General features: G+C 37.8%; 1 protein-coding gene across 3 annotated transcripts in view; it reads right to left on the bottom strand.

Annotated features, from left to right (window-relative positions):
• The window catches only part of MARCHF8 (membrane associated ring-CH-type finger 8), a 128,999-nt gene extending 108,849 nt beyond the window's left edge, over positions 1–20,150 (bottom strand). The window contains exon 1 of one of the 3 annotated variants that reach the window (XM_010963520.3): positions 19,552–20,150. The gene's annotated coding sequence lies outside the window, so the exon portion shown is untranslated. The remainder of the gene's footprint in view (positions 1–19,551) is intronic. The other 2 variants (XM_045523041.2, XM_045523040.2) reach the window with 2 other exon arrangements.
• Positions 20,151–22,784: the final 2,634 nt, after the last annotated feature.

The following is a 22,784-nucleotide window of genomic DNA, read 5'->3' as shown; positions in this document are numbered from 1 at the left end:
TCAATGCATCAGCCCTTAGAAGTTTCTATAAATCTATCTTGCCCTCCATCCCCAAGCCTTCTTCTTCTCTGGGTTTCCTCCTCATGATGTCTTATAACTCAATTATGATTCAGTGGGAGACAAAAAAACAGAATGGAAGAAGTAGATGGAATCTCAGAGATCAACCAGTTCAAACCTAACCTACTTTTTACATATGAGTAAAACAAGGCAGAAAGAGATGAAGAAAGGCTGTGCTCCAGAGGTCCAGCAGCCACTCAGGAAAGTTGAGAGTGGAATTCAGGCTTCCTAACTCTTAAGTCCAGTTTCCTCAGAACTATATCAAGTTGTATTAGTTGTTAGTAACAGAACTGACTCTTTTTTAAGTTTTATGATAAAACAGAAAAATATTTTCAGTTTTAACAAGTTAAAAAGAAAACTCACATCATCACAGTCACCTTATGAAGTAGTGCAATTGTGATCAGCCAAACCATACAGATGAAGAAACCAGGTGCGGTGGATACCCTTAACCATTATGCTACCTTGGTAAGTTCTAGAACATTCCTAACATTTTCACAACTGAGTTAATAAACTTAAGACTTTCAGTGATTCTTTAAAATTTTAATGCTTTGATATAATCTAATATAAAAGACGTCCCTCTTGAGAATATTTTTAAATTAGTCTTTAACAAATCAAGATAAACTTAAAGGTTTACAGTATGTAGCCTCCTAGCACAAAATAAAAGGCCATTTTATAACATTCTTTTTAAAGTTTAAGTGAAAGTTCAATCATTTCAATACATATGAAAGATATATAGTGCATGTGTGTATATACACATACTGACATATTGTAAAAATTTTTCACTAAAAATGTTTAAAAGTTAAAGAAAAGGACATTTTAGCTTAAAAATTAGGTTATAGTATTAAAGAAACATCTTCCATATCAACTACCCTAAAGGAACTTACCAAAAAGCAAACTAATTTTTCTGGGAGTAACACAGAAGGAACTCATTTACGGCACAGAGATTTTTGAGAAACCTTAGCCAAGCAAAGCTTCATGCTCTCAGTTATTCCCCAAAGGCTCTTCCACATAAATCTTGTGTGCCATGAACAATACAAGCACTAACCAAATAAAATATTCAATCTGTCTAATTCATACAAACGTATAAAACATTAAGAAGTAAGAAAGATGCGGATTGAATACTTAGGTTTAGTTTCTCTTCCACCAAGACTCTATTAAAATGACAGTAAAAGGATTTTTAAAAAGAAGCAGCTTACACTTCTGGGAAGATAGAGTAAATGTACTTTTCCCTACTTGTGCCAGTAAGCACAAGTAAAAACTCTGGACATTAACATATAAAACAAATATAAGACTCTGAAAGGCAGAAAGAAGGTAGACCAGCTAGGGACCTCAAGATTCAAGGAACAACATGGTGTCCAGTTCCCTGGGTTTTCTTTTTGTCTCATATACCCCAAACTTGGAGCTGAAGTATTGGCAAATCCAGAAACACCAATAGGTGTAGACCCCCCAAAAAATCCAAGAAAAGCCAGCATTTTCTAACCAAAGAAGTAGGCAAGAGTCAGCCTAGGAAGACAAAAATATTTTAGACAACCACCACCCTACTCCAACCAAATACCCCAGAAAAAAACTGGCCACACCCCCAACCATGCGAGCGAAGATCTCTCATCAAGATGTTAACAAAGCATTCCAACATCCCCATCAGGACGGTATCAGAGGGCTGAGTAAGTAGCTGGGACTTTCCCCCCACCAACTGCTGTGTCTTGTATTTTAAAAAAAAAAAAAAAAAAAAAAAAAGAAGCAAAGATACAAAGAAGAACCAAAGGGAAATTTCAGAACTGAAAAATACAACTGCCAAAATACAAAAACCAAAAGATTGGCTCAGTACAATGGCAGGGACAGAAATAAAGCAGTGGACCAACACACAGACCAATAGAAACTACCCATTCTGAATGACAGAGAGGAAAACAGACTGAAAAAGAAAAATGCACAGAGCCTCAGGGACCTGTGGGATTGTAACTGAATATTTAACATTCATGTCATAGGAGAGACAGGGGCTGAAAAAGTATTTGAAATAATAGCTGAAAATTCCCAAATCTAGCAAAAGATACATACATGTACAGACTCAAAATTCTGAGAAAATCCCAAACAGGACAACTCAAGCAAATCCTCACCAAGACATATCATAGTCAAACTTCTGAACACTAAAGACAAAGAAAACATCTTGAAAGCAGTGAGAAAGAAACAACACCTTACCTATAAGAGGAAAATCATTTAAATGACAGAAAATATTTCATTAGGAGCCAGGGAGGCCAGAAGGAAGAGACAGAAAACCTTTCATGGACTGAAAGAAAAGAACTGTCAACTTGGAACCCTATATCCAATAAAAAGAAAAGAACTGTCAACTTGGAACCCTATATCCAATAAAAATATCCTTCAGAGAGGAAGGAGAAATCAAGACATTTGTGACAAAAGTAAAGTAAGAGGCTGTGTCATTAGCAAATGTACCCCAAAAGGATGGAATGGCTATAGAAAGATCTCCAAGCAGAAAAAAGAACCCTTAAAGCATTAGGAAATTGAATTCTGCAAACAGAAAAAGAATTATAAACCATGATCACATGAGGCTTATTCTAATGATGTAAGGTTTTGATTTCCAGTCAAGATGGTGGAGTAGCAGGACCATGAGCTCACCTCTTCTCACGACTATAACAAAACCACAACGGACTGCTAAACAACCACCAAAAAAAAAAAAAAAAAAGACTGGAACCTAGCAAAAAAGATCCTCTTCAATGGAAACATAAAGAGGGAACCTCAGCAGGATAGTAGGAGGGGTGTGTTCGAGATATAATTAGGCCCCATGAACCCCAGGGCGAGCAACCCACAAGCTGAAGAATAATTAAATTGCAAAAGCCATCCCACAGGAGTGGGAGTTCTGAACCCCAAGTCAGGCTCCCCAGCCTGGAGTTACGCCCTGGGAGGAGGAGACTCCAGGACATCTGGTTTTGAAGGCCCGTGGGGCTTAACTCCAGGAGCCCCACAGGACTCGGGGAAAGAGAGACTTCACTCTCTTAGGAAGTGCACACAGAATTTCCCATATGCCAGGTCCAAGCGCATAAGCAGTGACTTCATAGGAACCTAGGCCAGACCTGCCTGCTGGTTTTAGAAGGTCTCCTGAGGAGGTAGGGGACAGCTGTGGCTCATCCTGGGGACATAAAAGCTGGTGGCGACATTCAGGGAGTGTTCATCTACACAAGCTTTCCTGAAGTCAAACATCTTTCTTGGATCATTAGCACCAAGACCTACCTCCACCCAACAGCTTGCAGGCTTAAGTGCTGGGAAGCCTCAGGCCAAACAACATACTTGGTGGGAATGCAGCCCCACCCATCACCAGATTTGCTGAGCCCTCTAGACACGCCCCTAGATACAGCCATTCCCACCAGAGGGCCAGGATCAAGCTGCACCAAGCAGTGGGAAGGCACCAACTCCTCCTGCCAGGAAACCTGCATAAGTCTCTAGTTCAGCCTCATCCACCAGGGGGCAGATACCAGAAATAAGAAAAATACAATCCCAAAGCTTGTGGAAGGAATTCGCAAATGCAGGCCAGTCTCTACCCTGGGACCGGCTAGACCCTGGCCCTTGGGTGACAAGAGAGGAGTGTACTGCTGGGACGCACAGGAGGTCTCCCACAGAGGGCCACTTCTCCAAGGTTGAGAAACGTAACTAACCTACCTAAAAATACAAAGTTAAGCAATATGAGGTGGCAGACAAATACCTTCCAGGCCAAAGCACAAGATAAAATCCCAGAAGAAGAAATAAGTGATGAGGAGATAGGCAATTTATCCGAGGAAGAGTTTAGAATAATCATGGTGAAGATGTTCAGAGAACTCAGGAGGAGTATAGATGCACAGAAAGAACTTTTCAGCCAAGCCTTAGAAAATATAAAGAAAACCCAAATAGAGTTGAAGAATACAATTACTAAAATGAATAACATGCTAGAAAGAACTAAGAATAGACTAAATGAGGCAGAAGAACAGATCAGTGAGCTAGAAGATAGAGCAGTGGAAATCACTACCACAGAATAGAAAAAAGAATGAAAAGAAATGAGGATAGTTTAAGAGAATTGTGGGACAACATTAAGTGCACTAATATTCACATTATAGGGGTCCCTGTAAGAGGAGAGAGAGAGAAAGGACCTGAGAAAATATTCAAAGAGATAATAGCCAAAAACTTCCCTAACTTGGGAAAGGAAACAGTCACCCAAGTCCAGGAAGTGCAGAGACATCCACAAAGGATTAATCCAAAGAGGAATACACCAAGGCACATAGTAATCAAACTGACAAAAATTAAGAATAAAGAGAAAATATTAAAATCAGCAAGAGAAAAGCAACAAATAACATACAAGGGAACTCCCATAAGGTCATCAGCTCATTTTTCAACAGAAACTCTACAGACCAGAAGAGAGTGGCATGAAATGTTTAAAATATTTAAAGGGGAAAACTTACAACCAAGAATACTCTATCTAGCAAGACTCTTGTTCAGATTTGATGAAGAAATCAAAAGCTTCACAGATAAACAAAAGATAAAAGAATTCAGCACCACCAGCTTTACAATATTAAAGGAACTTCTCTAGTCATCAAACCACAAGAGAACCAAAAGAAAAAAAAAAGAGAGAGAGAGAAGAAAAAGACCAACAAAACAAACCCAAAACAATGAACAAAATGGCAATAAGAACATACATATCAATAATTACCTAAATGTAAATGGATTAAATGCTCCAACCAAAAGATACAGACTGGCTGAATGGATACAAAAACAAGACCCATATATATGCTGTCTACAAGAGACCACTTCAGTGCTAGAGACACATGGAGGCTGAAAGTGAGGGGATGGAAAAGAATATTCCATGCAAACAGAAACCAAAAGAAAGCTAGAGTAGCAATACTTATATCAGACAAAATAGATTTTAAAATTAAGACTCTCCCAAGGATGTAAGTTTTTTCAGTTTTTGAAAATCAATGTAATCTACAATGTTAAGAGGCTAATGAATAAAATCATATGATGATACAAAAGAACACAGAAAAAGCATTTGATAAAATTCAACACCCATTCACAATTTAAAAAAAAAAAACCTTTCAGAAAGATAGAAATAATAAATTTCCTTAAATTGAAAAAGAGCACCTACAAAAAAAAAAACAAAAAACAAAAAACAAACTCTATACCTAACATTATACTTAATGATGAGAAACGAGTTGCCTTCAACCCTAAGATTGGGAAAAGGGCAACTCTTATTTAACATAGTGCGGGAAGTTCTGGCCAATGCAATAAGGCAAGAAAAGAAATACAAGGAATGCAGATTGGAAAGAAAAAAAATTGTACCTATTTTCAGATGACATGATTGTCTATATAGAAAGTCCCAAGAAATCTACCAAAAAACCCCCAAAACTCCCAGAATAAGTAAATTCAGCAAAGTTGCAGGATACAAGATAAACACATTAAAATTAGTTGTACTTCTATATACTTATATAGCATTGAAAACAAGAATACGGAAAGTAAAAATACAACACCATTTATAATCATGTAAAAATGACATTCTTTGGTGTAAATCTAACAAATATCTTTTATGCTTTAAAGTGCTGGTGAAAGAAATCAGAGAATAAATTAATAAATTAGGATGCATACTGTGTTCATGGACTAGAAGACTCAACAAAGTAAACATGTCTATTATTCCCTAATTAATATACAAGTTTAACAAGATTCCTGTCAAAACCTTCTAAAGATTTTTGTAGATATAGATAAGACTATTTTTAAATGTATATGAAAAGACAAAAGTGAAACACTTTTTAAAGAGAACAGAATGAGAAGAATCAGTCTACTGATTTCAAGTTTTAGTACAGAGTTACCCTAATCAAGACTGTGTGGTACAGGTGGAGAGAGAGACATATAAATCAATGGAAAAGAACAGAGAATCCCTAAGTAGACCCACACAAATATGCCGAAATGATTTTTGATAAAGCAATTCAATAGAGGAAAGATTACTTTTCAACAAATAATGCCAGAGCAATACGGAAAAAATAAATGAACCTTGAATGAAATTTCAACACCTTATACAAAAGTTAACTCAAAGCAGTTCATGAACTTAAATGTATAAGCTTAAATGATAAACCATTTGGGGGTGGGGGGAAGCATAAAACTCAATCTTTAGGATTTAGGACTTAAGAGTCCCTAGACTTGATACCAAAGGCATGATCCCCAACTGGAAAAATTTACAAATTGGACTTCATAAATATACAATATAATAAATATAAAAGCTTTTTTTCTTCAAACAACAAAAAGGAAAGCTACAGAGTGGGAGAAAATATTTGCAAACCACATATCTGACAAAGGACTAGTATCTAGGATATATAAGGAACTCTCACCAGCAATAAAAAAAGAAAAATCCAATTAGGAAATGGGCAAAAGACATGAAGAGACTTTCACTGAGAGAATATACAAGTGGCAAATAAACACATGAAAATATGTTCAACCTTATTAGCCATTAGGGAAATGCAAATTAACGTTACAATGAAGTATCACTACATACCAACAGAATGACTAAAATAAAAACTGGTGCCAACACCAACATGTGGGCAAGGATGAGGAGAAACTGAATCACACTTATATTATTGGTAAGAATGTAAAATGGTACATCCACCCTGGAAAACACTTGGGCAATTTCTTCAAAACATGCAAATATCATACCACCCAGCAATTGCACTCCAGTTCTTTTATACCAGGGAAATAAACTCATACAGTTACACAAAAACCTGCACACAAATGTTTTAACAGCCTTATTCAACTAGATGTTCTTTGGTAAGTGAATGACTGAACAAATTATGGTACATTCGTATCATAGAAAACTACTCAGCAATTGAAAAAAAAAAAACGGAATAAAAAAAGACTATTTGGGCATGTAACAATCAGGATGAATCTTCAGAGAATCATGCCGAGTGGAAAAAACTAAACCAGAAAGGTCACATATGATTCCATTTATATAATATACTGGAAAAGACAAAATTATAGAAATGACAGAACAGATTAGTGCCAGGGGTTAAGAAGGCAGTGGGAGCAGGGAGAAGTGGGTGTAGCTATAAAAGAGCAGCATGAGGAAATCCTTGTGGTGACAGACATATTTTGCATCTTGACTATAAAGATGTCAATATCCTAGTTGTAATATTGTACTAAAATTTTGCAAGGTGTTAACTTCTGGGAGAAATTGGACAAAGATTAAATGAGATCCCTCTACGTAAGTTCTTATAATTGCATAAGAACCTACAGTTACCTCAAACAGAAAAATTAAATTTTGAAAAAATGAAAAAAAAAAAAGATATAAATCACAAGGCCACAAACGAAGAGAGGGTACTCAAGCAGACAAAACAGATTTCAACTGTTTTCTAAAGACAGAAAAAAATGGCAATAGCAATGAGTTTAGCAATGTGGAGAAAGCCACAATAAAAAGTATGTGAAATAATGGATAAAGATACAAAATGAGCTAATTTTCCTATAGGATGCCCAGGGGCTCAGGCCTCAGGTTACAGTGGTAGTAAACTGCTGGCTAAAAAACAGAGATAAAAGTCTACAAATAAAACAACTGGTCCCTTGGCCACCTCCCCAACAGAAAGTGCTACCAGAAGTGGGTAAACATGAACATAAACATGAACAAGTCACATTTTCTCAGTAACCACTCTACAAGCAATGAGGAATTTCATATCAGAGAATGAAAAGATGATGATCCACCATATGCAGTAGAAAAACATTTCCAAAATCTGTTGATGGCTCCAACTTAGAAGACAAGCCATGCACGTGATGACTTTAAAATTCTATGGGGAAAACTGATAAATGAAACTTCATATTGTGTGGTTACTGCTGGCTGTGTCTAGAAAAGATAAAAAAATAAGTTTGGTTATTGGTACGCTGAATTGACTGGAAGCAAGTGGATAAGGAGTCTGCTAAGTTTCTGTAGGAAATGTATTGGCAGAAAAACCACAAGCTCAGATTTAGAACATCTGACCATTTAGGATCTAAAAACAATCTCTGGGAGTCCAACTTTCTACAAACAGGCCAACTTCACGATGTCCAAGAAAGCATGCTCCCAGTATCAATTTTGGATGTGGGATGGTGCCAAGTAAAATAATGGAAAAAGAAGAACTCTGAAGGATGATCTCTGGAGCCAAGGAGAAAAAAGGATGTTAAGTGTTTCTCCCAGGGAACAAAATCAGAGTCTAATCAACAAACATCCTTCCCTTTCACAGAAGAGAAACTTCCTTTATAGTATCTGTCCATAAACATTAAAGAACTGCTACACAAGAGTAACTACTGTGTCTCTATGCTTCACCTTCCAAACGGAATCGTTTACTAACCATGTTGTGCTCTTGTTTAACACTTTCAGAGGTGGGGGTAATAAATAATATGTCTTCTTAATTCACTTGATCAAAAAAGGCTAATATGGAGCTGGTAAGACAGCCAGGCCTCACTTAGAGGTCCTGTACAGGCACACCGCATTTTGCTCTTCACTTCATTGCACTTTGGAGAAACTGCATCTTTCACAAACTGAAGGTGTGTTGCACCCTGCGTCGAGCAAGTCTATTGGTACCATTTCTCCAACAGCATTTGCTCCCTTTGTGTCTCTGTGTTACATTTTGGTAATTCTTACAATATTTCAAACTTTTTCACTATTCTTACATTTGTTATGGTGATCTGAAATCAGTATGATCTTTGATGTTACTATTTTAATTGTTTTAGGACACTGTGAATCATGCCCATATGGGATGGCAAACTTAATCAATAAAAGTTGTGTGTGTTCTGACTGCTCCACCGACCAGCAGTTCCCATCCCTCTCCCTTTCCTCAGGCCACCCTATTCCCTAAGACACAACAATACTGAAATTAAGAAAATTAATAACCCTCAAGTGAAAAAAAATTTCTAGTGAAAGTAAGACTCTGACTTTAGATGAAAAGCTACAAAAGATTAAGCTTAGTGAGGAAGGCATCTTGAAAGCCAAGACAGGCTGAAAGCTAGGCCTCTTGCGCCAAACAGTGAGCTAAGTTATGAATGCAAAGGAAAAGCTCTTGTAGGAAATGAAAAGTGCTACTCCAGTGAACACATGAAAGGTAAGGTAGCAAAACATCCTTACTGCTGATATGGGGAAAGTCCTAGTGGTCTGGATAGAAGATCAAACCAGCCACAACATGTCCTTAAGCCAAAGCCTAATCAACATTTCTAACAAGCACCCAGATGATACCCATGCAGATGATCCATGGAATACACCTTGAGGAGCAAAACTACCAAGTTTAGTCTTAAACCACCAAGATTAATACACAGTGGGAGAACAAATGATTCTCTGAAGAAACTCAACAGCCCATAGAAAAGGTCCCCCACACTGACTGAGCAACAAATCTAGAGAATTCAGACTCACATTAAAGAGGATGATGGAAGGCTTTGGGAGGAAAACCATCCTTAAAAGTACAGCCTGACAGAAAATATGATACTGTACACAATATGATAGAACATCTGGCAAAAATTAAGAATTTGTATATAAAAGGTATATAGGGGAAAAAATGAGATAATATAACTTTTAAAAGATACATAAAGGAAACGTTATCACAGACTACAACTTGACTCTAGAGTTGAACAATAGTTAAATAGTCACTGACTAAACACTGACTATAGATTTCAATTAAAATAGGGCTATAGCCATAGTTGGAGTGGAGAAATGGTAAGTGAGGAATTCAAGATGCCTAAATCCTCAAAACAGGGAGGCAACACATAATACTTAAGGTTGATAAATCAATAACAGTTAAGCATTAAGTTTAGAACTATGGAGGTAACCACAATAAGAGACAAGAAAACATAAGTTGCCTCTATTTTTCATTGTAAGCCTTTATGTTCACTACTTTTAAACAGTATCCAAGTATTATTCTGATAAAAATTTAAACATTAACTTTAAAATATGGAAAAAGAAAAAAGATTGGTAATATATAATATGGGCAAGGAAATGGGCAAACGGTAAACATTATCAGGGGAAATGCAGATTGAAATAAAAATTGGGACGACCATTGCCACTATCCAATTTAAATCCCCTTTGACCAGACAATTCCACTCTTAGGACTCTTTACAAGTATGCCCACAAATGTTCAAAGATATATACATAAGAATGGTCACTGCAACACTGTTAAAAGGGAGAAAAATCAAAGCATACTATATATCTACTAATAGGCAAGGAGTTGAATAAATTATGAATAAATGTACCCAACTTGATTTCAGCCCTGTAAGACCCAGAGTAGATAATCCAGGCAAGCCTACCTCAACTCTAACCTATAAAATTATGAGAGAAAAATGTAAGTTATTTTAAGCCTCTAAGTTTGTGGTGGTTTGTTACAGGTCAATAAAAAACAAATACTTTTAGAAAAGTTGAAGAAATGGATTACCCTACAACCTAGCATCTATGTTTAGGAGTAACCACGTACCCAGAGAAAGTCCTGCCTATGTGCACCAGGAAACACAGACAAAATGATAACATCACCACTGCTCATTAAAAAAAAAACAATTATTCATCAAGAGTTCAAAGGTACAATGGTTGAATATTCGTATTACACAACTATGCAACATCAATGAACTAGAGTCGTGTATAAAAATATGGCTGAGTCTCAAGACTCATAATATGTAGGTTAAGAAAGCAAGTGACAAAAGCGTACACTCAGTAAAATTCTAGTTATTAAATTCAACAGTACATGGATAGAAACAAGGCAGCTTAGAGATGCAAATGTGGTAAAAAAAAAACTTAAAAAAAAGAAATAAACACAAATCTTAGGGTAGCAGTTATGTTTGTGGGGAGGTAAGAGAATGGGATGAGAGAGGGGACACCAAGTAGCATCAAAGGTTATGCAAGGTTTTGTTCTTAACTGGCAGTGACTACAGAGTAACAGTATCTAAATTCTAAACATATTTTATAATTATTGCAATGTTTATTCAGTATTTAGAATATGAAAAAATCTAGGAATAAATCATCTACATGACAAAAAAATCTTTCTTCCCCCCTTTTCTTTTGTCAAGACATGTCCATTGGAAAAAAATAATTCAAATAATAAATAAAACTTCAATCATTTTTTAATCACCTAAAATCCCACTATCTACACAAAATCATTAACAATTTGCTGAACATCCTTCTGGACATTTCATATACATGTGTTTATACATTTAACTATTTTACATAAAATCACTACATACACACACACACATAAATGCTTATTCCGTAAACACTGTTTAGATTCCTGTTTTAAAAAATCAGCTGTACTGAGTTACAATTTACATAAAATGTACCCACGTTAAGTGTAATGTTGGAAAAGTTTTGACAAGTCTATGTAGTATAACAACTACCCAATCAAAATTCAGACAGAACATTTTCATCACCACAAGAAGTTTCCACCTGCACCCCTACAGCCAATTTCCTCACTTCTGACCACAAGCAATCACTAATCTGCTTTATTTCAGATTAGTTTTGCTGGCTTAGGATCAATGTAAATGGAATTATACAGTATGTATTCTTCTGTGTCAGCCTTTTGGTCAGCACTGAGTTTACAGTATCAGTAGTTCCCTTTATACTGTCACGTAACACTCCACTGTATACGCAATAGACATCTGGGCTATTTGCAGTTTGGATCTCTGAACACTGATATGTTAAGCCATTTGTTATATAAGTTTTTATTTTATGACCAGGAGTAGAATTACTGGGCCATACATTATGCGTTATGTTTAAGTAAACATACATTATGTGTATGTTTAAGTACATTATGTTTATGTTTAAGTAAAACTGTCAAAGTGTTTTCCAAAGTGTCTGTATCGCTATGCATTCCTACTAGTAATTTATGTAAGTTCCAGTTGCTCTATATCCTCACCAACACTTACTGTCAGTGTTGTCAACTTTAACCATTCTTGTAGGCAAATAGTTGTTTATGATTTTGGTTTGCATTTCCATATACTGAGATACTCAAATATATTGAGAATTTTTAATGTACCTATCAGAAATTCAAGTATCTTCCTTTGTGAAGTATCTATGCAAATATTTTACCAATTTTGTAATTTGGGGATTGTCTGCCATCTTATTACTGAGTACAGAGGTCCTTTATACACACTGGATAAAGGTCCTTAGTCAGATATATGAATTACAAATGTCTGCTCCCAATCTGTAGTGTATGTCTTCTTTTTCTTAGGTGTTTTTTTAAAGTACATTAGTTTTTAATTTTTATTAAGTCTAATTTAACATTTAAAAATTTTTATTTTTATTTTATTTTATTTGGTATCATGTATAGGAGTCAATGTTTTCCCCCTCAGTCTGGGAACAAAACATGAATGTCTGACTACCATTTCTATCATCATTTTGGACTTGAGGTCCTAACCAGTGCAATTAGGAAAAAAGGGAAAGAGAGAAAAGGAGGGAAGAAGGGAAGGCAAGGAACACTGACTGGAAATGAATTGCTAAAATTGTCTTTATTCAATTATTGTATGTGTAGAAAATCCTAAAAAACTAACCAAAAGATTATTAAAAGTATTAAGTGAATTTAGAAATGCTACAAGATGCAAAGGCAATAAACAAAACTAACTGCGTTTCTACATATTAGCAATGAACAAGTGGAAATTACTTTTTAAGTAGTCAGTTACAATGTGTCAATTTGTGGTGTTCAGCACACTGTTCCAGTCATGCACATACATACATATACTCGTAGAAATTACCTTTTTTATTCCACTTTTAACATCAAAACCCATAAAATATGGATATAAATGTGAAAAAAATACATGAGACCTGTACACCAAAAACTAAAAAAAATGTTGCAAGAAATTTAAAAATTAAACAAAATGGAAGTCACTGAATACAGTTCCCTGTGCTGTATAGTAGGACCTTGCTGTTTATCTATTTTGTACATAGTAGTTTGTATCTGCCAATCCCAAACTCCCAATTTATCCCTCCCTCCCCTCCCTGTACCCTGTAACCATAAGTTTGTTTTCTATGTCTGTGAGTCTCTATTTTGCAAATAAGTTTGTGTTATTTTTTAGACTTCATATGTAAGTGATATCATATGATATCTGTCTTTCTCTGACTTCCTTCATTTAGTATGATAATCTCTAGATCCAACCATGTTACTGCCAAAGACATTATTTCATTCCACTTTATGGCTGAGTAGTATTCCATTGTAAATACATATACCACAACTTCTTTATCCAGTCATCTGTCAATGGATATTCAGGTTGCTTCCATGTCTTGGCTATTGTAAATACTGCTGCTGTGAACACTGAGGTGCATGTATCTTTTCAAATTAGAGTTCCTTCTGGATATGTGCCCAGGAGTGGGACTGCTGGAACATATGGTAAGTCTATTTTTAGTTTCTTGAGGAATCTTCATACTGTTTTCCATAATGGCTGCACCAAACTACATTCCTACCAGCAATGTAGGATGGTTCCTTTCCTCCACATCCTCTCCAACATTATTTGTAGACTTTTTGATGATGGCCATTCTGACTGGTGTGAGGTGACATCTCATTGTAATTCTAATTCAGATTTCACAAATAATTAGTGATGTTGAGTATCTTTTCTTGTGCCTGTTGGCCATCTGGATGTCTTCTTTGAAGAAGTATCTATTTAGATCTTCTGCCCATTTTCTGATTGGGTTGCTTGTTTTTTTGATACTGCACTGTTCAAGATGTTTGTATATTTTGGAAATTAATCCCTTGTCAGTCACATTGTCTGCAAATATTGTCTCCCATTCTCCAGGCTGTCTTTTCATTTTGTTTATGGTTTCCTTTGCTGTGCAAAATCTTTTGCTTAATTAGGTCCCATTTGTTTATTTTTGTTTTTATTTCCACTACTCTAGGAAATGGATCCAAAAAACTATTGCTGCAATTTATGTCAAAGAGCGTTCTGCCTATGTTTTCCTCTAGGAGTTTTACATAGCCAATCTTACATTTAGGTCTTTAATCCAATTTGCGTTTATTTTTGTATATGGTGTTAGAGAATATTCTAATTTCAGTCTTTTACATGTAGCTGTACAGTTTCCCAGCACCACTTATCGAAGAGACTCTCTTTTCCCCATTATATATTCTTGCCTCCTTTGTCATAGATTAATTGACCATAAGTGTGTGGGTTTATTTCTGGACTTTCTAACCTGTTTCATTGATCTATATGTTTGTTTTTGTGCCAGAACCATACAGTACCATACTGTAACTTTGTAGTGTAGTTTGAAGTCTTGATTCCTCCAGCTCCATTTCTCTTTCTCAAGATTGTTTTGACTATTTGGGGTCTTTTGTATTTCCATACAAATTAAAAAAATTTCTGTTCCAGTTCTGTGAAAAATTCCGTTGGTAATTTAATAGGGATTGCACTCAATCTGTAGACTGCCTTGGCTAGTATGGCCATTTTAACAGTATCATTCTTCCCATTCAAGAACACAGAATATCTTTAAATCTGCTTGTGTCATCTTCAATTTCTTTCATCAGTGTCTTATAGTTTTCAGAGTATAGGTCCTTTGCCTTCTTAGGTAGATTTATTCCTAAGTATTTCATTCTTCTTTGATGTGATGGTAAATGGGATTACTTCCTTAACTTCTTTTTCTGATATTTCATTATTAGTGTATAGGAACAACTGATTTTAAAATATTAATGAAAATACCAAAAAAACCTAAAGCATCTGAAACAGTTTTGAAAATAAAGAACAAAGTTGGAGAATTTATACTAACCAATTTCAAACCATACATAAAGCCACAGCAGGACACAGTATGGTGTTGACATAAGGACAGACATACAAATCAAAAGGAGACAGAGTCCAGATACAGACAACACATACATCATCAGGTGATTTCCAAAAAAATGCCATTGCAATTCAATGGGCAAAGGACAGAGGAATTCAATGAGAATAAGGTAATCTTTCCAACGAATAATACCAAAAAAACTGTGTATCCATAAAGGAAAATAATGAACCTAAACCCATACCTCGCACCACACATGGCATCAACCCTCAAAAATAGATCACAGATCTACATGTTTGAACTAAAAGTATAAAACTTTTAAGAGAAAACTTCTATGGTCTACATTTCTCACGTAATATCTCAGATATCTTTGTATGTTAATAAATATACATCTTTTACATTTTTTAAAAAGTAACAAAAACAAAGGACAGAGAAAAACCTTAAAAACTTTGGAAATGTATTCATTTCTCAAAATAAACTTTTAAAACTCAATTTGAGTTCTTTATCATACAATCATATAACCTTTCTTCAATTAAAATACAGAAAATTCAAAGGAAAAGAACAAAAATCTTCTTAAACTTCCTTTCATATGATGCCAGTAAGAGGCTGCCTTCTAGGAAACTCCAGTTTTGCCTCAATAATTATTTTTTGAGTGCCTTTACTAAAGCCATAAGTAATAAAATAAATCTACCTAAGATATATTAATATCATCCATAACTTTCAAATATAAAACAGTTACCAAAAGATCATGACAATACGATAAACATTCTGTACTGCTCTACTTGTCTGGAAGTGGCCTGTCCTTGTTGATAACAATTCATAATGCATCACACAGAGATTACACATTTTTATATTGTAATAAGACAAATTTAAACTATTCTAAACATAACCCCCACCCCAATAATTTAGAGGATAGTTCAAGAAATGCATTACTACCTACTAGTCTCAAGTTGTATTTACAAGAGGATTTAAAAAGTCAATTATAGTTTATGAATTTAACCATTGTGGCTTTCACACTACCAAAATTAAAGGCAACACAAAATGCAATGTTACTGCCCATGTATTAGCTACTTATTGTACATAACAAATTACCCCAGAACTCAGTGAGCTATAACAACAGTGTTTTAAATCTCACAGTTACTATGGGTCAGGAATCTAGGCACAGCTTAGCTAGGTACCTCTGACTCATGATTTATCATAAGGTTGCAATCAAGCTGTAGGATCACCTGAAGGCTTGGCTCTGTGTACAGGATGGGGAAGCAGGATTTGCTTCCAAGCTCACTCATGTGGCTGTGAGCAAGTCTTGGATCCTCAGCACGTGGGATTCTCCAAAGGGCTGTTCACAACATGGCCTCTTGTTTGTTTGTTTTTTCATTTCCTTCCTTCCACCAATGGCTTTTTTTAGGTGTACAATTCAACGGCTTTTGGCATAGTCACAAAGTTATGCAACCATCACCACAATCAATTTTAGAATATTTCATCATCCTAAAAAGAAATCCACTACTACTTATTAGATAAATGATTTGCTCATACCGAACACTGGGGAGCATGTAGACAGGATACCAAAAGAAACCCATATGCTGCTGGTAGAAGAGTAAAATAGCACAACAACATGGGAAAGTAATTTGGCAATATTTAGTAAAATTACATATACACACATCTGACAAGGAGAAACCAATCCTAGGTGTTTACCTCAGGAAAATGGAAACTCTTACACTTGGAAAAAACCAACATGGATGGAACCTTCGGAAAAAATCAACATGAATGAAACACGTAACCTAATTATAAGTGGAAAAAAGTCACAGAAAAAATCTACATAGCATGATACCATTTACCTAAAGTTTAAAAATATGCAAAACTAAACAATGTTTTGGAACGGTGTATAAACATAAAGTAAAATTATCAAGAAAAGCAAAGAAATGGTAGGCACAGAATTCAGTATGGTTGTTACTTTTGATGGGAAGGAAGAGGGAGTACAATCAGGCAGGGGCACACAAGCTTCAGTGCTATAGTAAAAGTCTATTTTTTGAGTTTTATGTATGCAAATTACACATTTTTGTATGTATGACATATGACATAAACATCTTTCCAAGAGCTATACTGACACCTGAAGGTCCTTCTAATATAGATATACAGTGAAGCAGTTCCACAGCAATAAACTTAATTTGATATGATACTGAGGAGTATCATAGTGAATCAAAAATTGCACGTAAACAATATTATCAATTATTTTCAATCCAACAAAGTGTATGCTTTGTGGAACTAAGAAGATGGACTCACCTGCCCTTTCCTGCTTCTTCCCATCTTTCTGCAAGCCTATCTTCCTGGCCCCACCTAAACCACCATGCCCTGGATTAAACACCACCTCCTCCAGGAAGTTCTGCTATTCCATGTCTCAACCTGAAAGGGACTGATCCTTTTTTTAATTTCCACAGCAGTTCTATCACTGCAAGGCCTTCATCACATTATCCCTGGATTGCATGTGACTTAACTCCTCTATCAGAAGAAGCACCTGAAGAACTAGAATACTGATCACATCATCCTCGCTCACAGAAGGCACTCAGGTTTTTTGCTGATTTGTTAAATGAATAAATGAATTCGAAAGTTCAGGAATTGCAGAGTGAGCTGAGCAAAAAAAACTAGATCGGGCCTACTTAAAAAAAGAAAAAGAAAAAGAAAAGAAAAGAAAACCTCAAAACTGAAGAATTAAAAATTACACTCCTTGAGAAAGAATTTCAACATTGAAAATCTTCAAAATATAACAAAGACAGGATTGACAAATGTTTATACTGTATATACTGGTCATTTCTATATTCACAGGTGGCCAAAGCAAAAGGCCTAAGAAATTCCTGAAGGATTATTTACCATCAGAACAGTCCACTCCTTTAGAAAATGTCTTGAAGTCAATCATATAACTGAAGAACAAGGAGGGTTGTAAAGTATCTTTTATAGAAAAAAAAATAGTATATGCCATTTCATGACCCAAATTTTCTACTTTTATAAAGTTTGGCAATTTTTTTCTTTCAATTATTAAATGTGTAACCACCAAAAGTATAAACCTAAATATTGTATGATTATAGCAAAAAAGGAACTGCTATTTGTGGGCTGGGGAGGGGGGAGATCACAAATGAAGGCTATGCTTCAAGAACTAGACACTGCTACTGATAACAAACAAGGGGTCTTGACTGGGTGAATCAATTCATCCCATCTATGCATCTGTAATATCTTCCTGGAGCTATTTTAAAGAAGACAAAAATGCTGGAGCTAGGGTTGCCAGATTTAGCAAATAAAAACACAGTAGGCCTGGAGAAGGGTATAGCTCAGTGGTAGAGTACTTGCTTAGCATAAATGAGGTCCTGGGTTCAATCCCCAGTGCCTCTGTTAAAAAACAAGTAAGTAAACCTAATTACCCCGCCCTAAACAACAACTTAAATTTTTTTTTAAAAAGTAGGCCCAGTTAAACTTAAATTTCAGATAAAGCAGTAAAGCATGACCTATACAATATTTATACTAAAACCTTTTTCACTGTTTGCTAAAGTTCAAATTTAACCGAGTGTCCTGTATTTTATCTGGCAACCCCAAGGGAAGCCAAAATCAATCCAGTGTCCTCAATCTGTAGCAGAAACTGAGATCTGAAGAAGGGAAGTGACTTGCCCGAACCTAAACCAAAGATCAAGGAAGTGAGTTTGCTTTGAAAAGAGAAAACACTCTGCTACAGTCACCCTGGGTTCCACTCAGTCTATTAGACCTCGGATTTTCACTCACCTCACAGGAGAACCAAGCATACAAAGCTGTCAAGGGGTAGGGCTTTCCTATTTTAATATCAAACTGTGAATTTTAGTAAACTTATTAACTCTAGTCTTCAAAACCAACAATTAGGAATCTATGCATTTCTCTAAAAAAGAAAAAAATCCTCCTGATAATCTTTTTGCCTGTACACCACCAACTTCAAATTCTGTTTATGTTCACTCATTACAGAAAACAGGACCTCCTTTTCTCCCAAACCTAGTTCTCTCACAATCCAAAACTCTCCTGCTCCAGTTTCAATATTTGCACATTATTTTCATATTATTCCATGGTTCTATAAGTATTTTAGATCATACACTCTCCCATCTTTCCTAGTTTTCAGAGGAAATGCCCTAATGCATTCACTTGGCCTCAAATAAAAGTCTTGCAAAAAGCCTTCCACTCCCATTCTGTGCCTGAACAGCTAAACCAGCAATGAGGCACGAAGTCTCACTATTACAAACACATTTACTTCCCCGGGACTGGGATGCAAGAAAAGATGGAAAAATAAAGGTCTTTCTAGGAAATTTGGGGGCCTACTTCCTTATGGCATATACTGTCTCTCTAACTACACGATATACAGTCGGACATAATCAAAGGAAAAATCATAGAAAACTTCACATATGCAAAAGATTCACCTTCCGGATCCTATCAAATTAACAAATACACGAAACACTCTCTAACAGCACTTCTCAACCTGCGATCTCTGGAGGCCCTTAGAGGCAGTGGGGGGGAGGGGGAGGAAGATCATGAGGCAGGGAAAGGTTTTCGGTTTTTGTTTTTGTTTTTGACAAATTGGGCTTCCAAATAAGGTTTTAAGTATGAAGGCTCCGTTGCATTTTTTAAAGCTCAAAAAAAAAAAAAACTAGTAACATAAAACATCATGACTTTCTCTAATGAGTTTCTACAAAAAACTTTCACCCCAGTGAACAACTGAATCGTGTCAGATGGAAAAATCAAAGACACACGGAAAGTCAGCAATTAAAGGATTAAATATCTACCTGTGATTTCTTCCCTCTGGCAGCTTCCAGTGTATGCAGATCTCTCTCGCGATCACACACGTCAGAAGGGGAAGGTCCTCACAAACCGCCTAGTCCAGACTTTCATTTTACAGCTGTGGAAACTCGGGCCAAGGGGAGGGCTGACTTGCCCAAGGTCTCACAGCCCGTCGTGGGCAGGACTTCAACTAGGACTCCACGCTGGCAGCCCGGGGCCCTCAGCGCCCGGCGGCGCCTGCGGCCCCCGCTCGGCCCAGCTCCAAGGGCAGCCTCGAGCACCGGGGCGGAAGAGCCCACGGCCCCGGGGCGCTGCCGCCTTTCCGCCGGCTCCGCGGCGGGGCGGTGCGGAGCCCGGGCCTGGGCGGCCACCTCCGTCCAGCCCACCTGTCGCGGACCGCACAGCCAACAGCCACACCCCCTGCCGGGGCCGGGGGGCTCGGCCGGCCTCGTCGGCGGCCGGCAGCGACGGCCGCGCGCGGCACGGGCTGCGCCGGACCCGAGGCCGCCGGAGTTGTCTCAGGTGGGCGCCGAGCTCGCGGCGGGGCCGCCTCCGCCCGCCTGCAGCATGCCGGAGACGCGGACGCAGCAGGGCAGCAGCTCGGCCGCCGCGGCGCCTGTTTACACCCCTCCGCGGGAGGACGCCGACCGGCCCGTCACGTGACGCATGCGTCACGTGCTCGCCCGGGTTGGGGCGGAGGCGTTGCTCGGCGACGACAGAGTGCTCAGGCTGGTGTTGGCGGTGGTGGTGGCGGCGGTGGCGGCGGCGGCGGCGGCGGTGGCGGCGGTGGCGGCGGCGGCGGCGGCGGCGGCGAGGTCCTTCCGCGCTTCCACCTCACGGGTGGCGGTGCGGAGGCGAGAGCCGACGCGCCCACACCAACCCGGGCGAGGAAGAGCACAGACTTCCACTACCGCGGCGCCGTCCTTTAGTGACCCCCGGGCCTGATCGCATATATTCGTGTTTTGGAAGGGAGACGGAGTTCGGTCCGGCATTATGATAACTGAACTTGGAGGGGGTAAAAACAAAAACAAAACAACGAAAATACTTCCTTACCCAAAGCTAGCAAACGAAGGGAGAGCAGGAGGAATAAGAAATAACGGTTTTGTTTGCATTAACACACACTTTTGTTTGCTTTTGCTCGCTAATGTGGAGTGAAGGTTTATGCCCACAGCCTACCCTCCACCCTCAAAGAAGGGGTGTGAGGAAGGCTCATGGGACTTCCAATTTTTATTTTAAATTATATTATAATTTTCTTGGTTAGGCTTTGTATGTATAAATACAAATATGTCTAAGTAAATATTTCATTTGGAATTCAGCTTTTTGTCCGCCTCAAACTTTCCTGATTATAACTCTGTCACTTTTTTTGTAGTGACTGTTTCTGCCAAGTCTAGTTTTCCTAGATCAAACTTTGCAGAAGTAAAGTTTTAGCCTCTAACAACTTCTCCCATAATATTCATTATACACTGCATCAAAGACTAATAGTTTGCATTATTTCTCACTAAATTCATAAAAGAATTCTAAGCAAATACCCTTGAACATTCCAGAATTGCCCTGTTGTCCAGGTGTTATATATTGGATAATCATGTTCCTCCGTACAATTCCAATCACTCTGCACACTTGTATGTCTATGAGCAAATTGACAGGGTCAAAACAGGGGACTCAAAGTATCTTTCAGGTCATTAAGACAAGGTCAAATATCCTCTTCATGTGTATAACACACCTAGAATGCATCTCTACAAAGAGTACAAAATATAGTGATGAATTTTCTCCACACGTCATCTTTTGCTACGGAAAATAGGTTACAAGGCCAGTTAACACAACCTGGTTGACCTTTTCAGATGTTCCATGAAGGCAGGAAAACTTACCTCCCATTAATATACCTTATGCCTAGACCACGTCTGGGAAGCAAAAACAGCTGGATGATCTATGTTTGGATGTGGAATCCTGCCATCCTTCCATAGGAAGTGGAAGAGACCCTTCCTAGATCCAGAGGGATCTGTGAATTAGATGGTACTCACGGAGGCAATGCTAGGCTGAGTCCTGGCTCACCCATCACTATCTAGGCAATTTACTTAATATTTCTGAGCCTCTTTCTCCATCTAAGTAAGATAATATCTACTGAACAGAATAGTTATGATGATGAAATGAAATAATGCTGGCGTAACACTTTACAGGGCCCAACACATAGAGTACTCAATAAATGTTAACCATACAGGTCTTTGGCAAGAGGGTAGTAGGACAGGTCAGAGTCCCAAGGGGTTGGGAGCTGACACCTTGAATGTGTCCAGGGCCTGGGCCTGGATGCTTGCTGCCTGGACTGGAGGTGAAGATAAGCTTGCTAGCAAGGAAACTAAACACAACTGGAAAAAAGTCTTTGCATTTAGAATGAAAGGCTGCTGGTAAGGGAATTGCTCATAGGTGATCCGGTGCTCACTCCAAGGTGGGGTACCGGCCTTGAGGCACAGGTTAATCCCAAATCCTGTTTGTGGTGCTGGAGACTCCTAATAGACTACCTTTTCATTGCCTCAGCCCACACAGGGAAATCAGCCACCCTCTTGTAGATTTTGTGGGGAAGATTGTCAGGCCTGAACCAAATGGCCAGTGTTCCCCTCAAGAGCCAGTCAAATCTGACGGTCCAGCAAAAGGTTTAACATATTTAACCATTTCTAGTTTAGTGTCTCACTGCAAATAAAATGTATGATAAGATACACTGCAATTGTATAGAACTCTATAATGGCATTCCATCTAATGACAACCCGGTGGATATACTAGAGTCCCACCAGAATAATGAATGTAAAGGAATAATGGGGGACTTGCAAACAGAGAAAGTGGTGAACTATAACCCACTAAGGTGCTGCAAAGCTATGATGTGGTAACGCCAGCCTTGAATTTATGTGTCCTGATTCCAAGTCTAAGTCCCTTTTCCTTTTAATTAATAATCAAAAAGTTGTGGCTTACCTATACCATTTGCTTATTCTTTCTTGATTTTGGCCTTCTTGTGCTACACTGGCGACTATTTTCTTTCATATGGTGTTTGGTGTAGTTCAAAAGTAGAGTCAGCAAGATTTGCAGACAGGCTAAAGGTGGATGTGAAGGACAGAGTGAAGGTTTGGGTCCTGTACAACCAAAAGTACAGAATTGACATTCAGATGGAGAAGGGACATGTGCTCTTTGCAGAAAAATCAATCATTTGATTTTGAACATTTAACCTTTACATACCAAACAGATATCCAAATGG

The sequence above is a fragment of the Camelus bactrianus genome, chromosome 11 (genome assembly GCF_048773025.1).
Source record: "Camelus bactrianus isolate YW-2024 breed Bactrian camel chromosome 11, ASM4877302v1, whole genome shotgun sequence".
Taxonomy (NCBI): domain Eukaryota; kingdom Metazoa; phylum Chordata; class Mammalia; order Artiodactyla; family Camelidae; genus Camelus; species Camelus bactrianus.
Note: the sequence above shows the minus strand (reverse complement) of the source record. Positions and strands in the feature narration are given on the sequence as shown.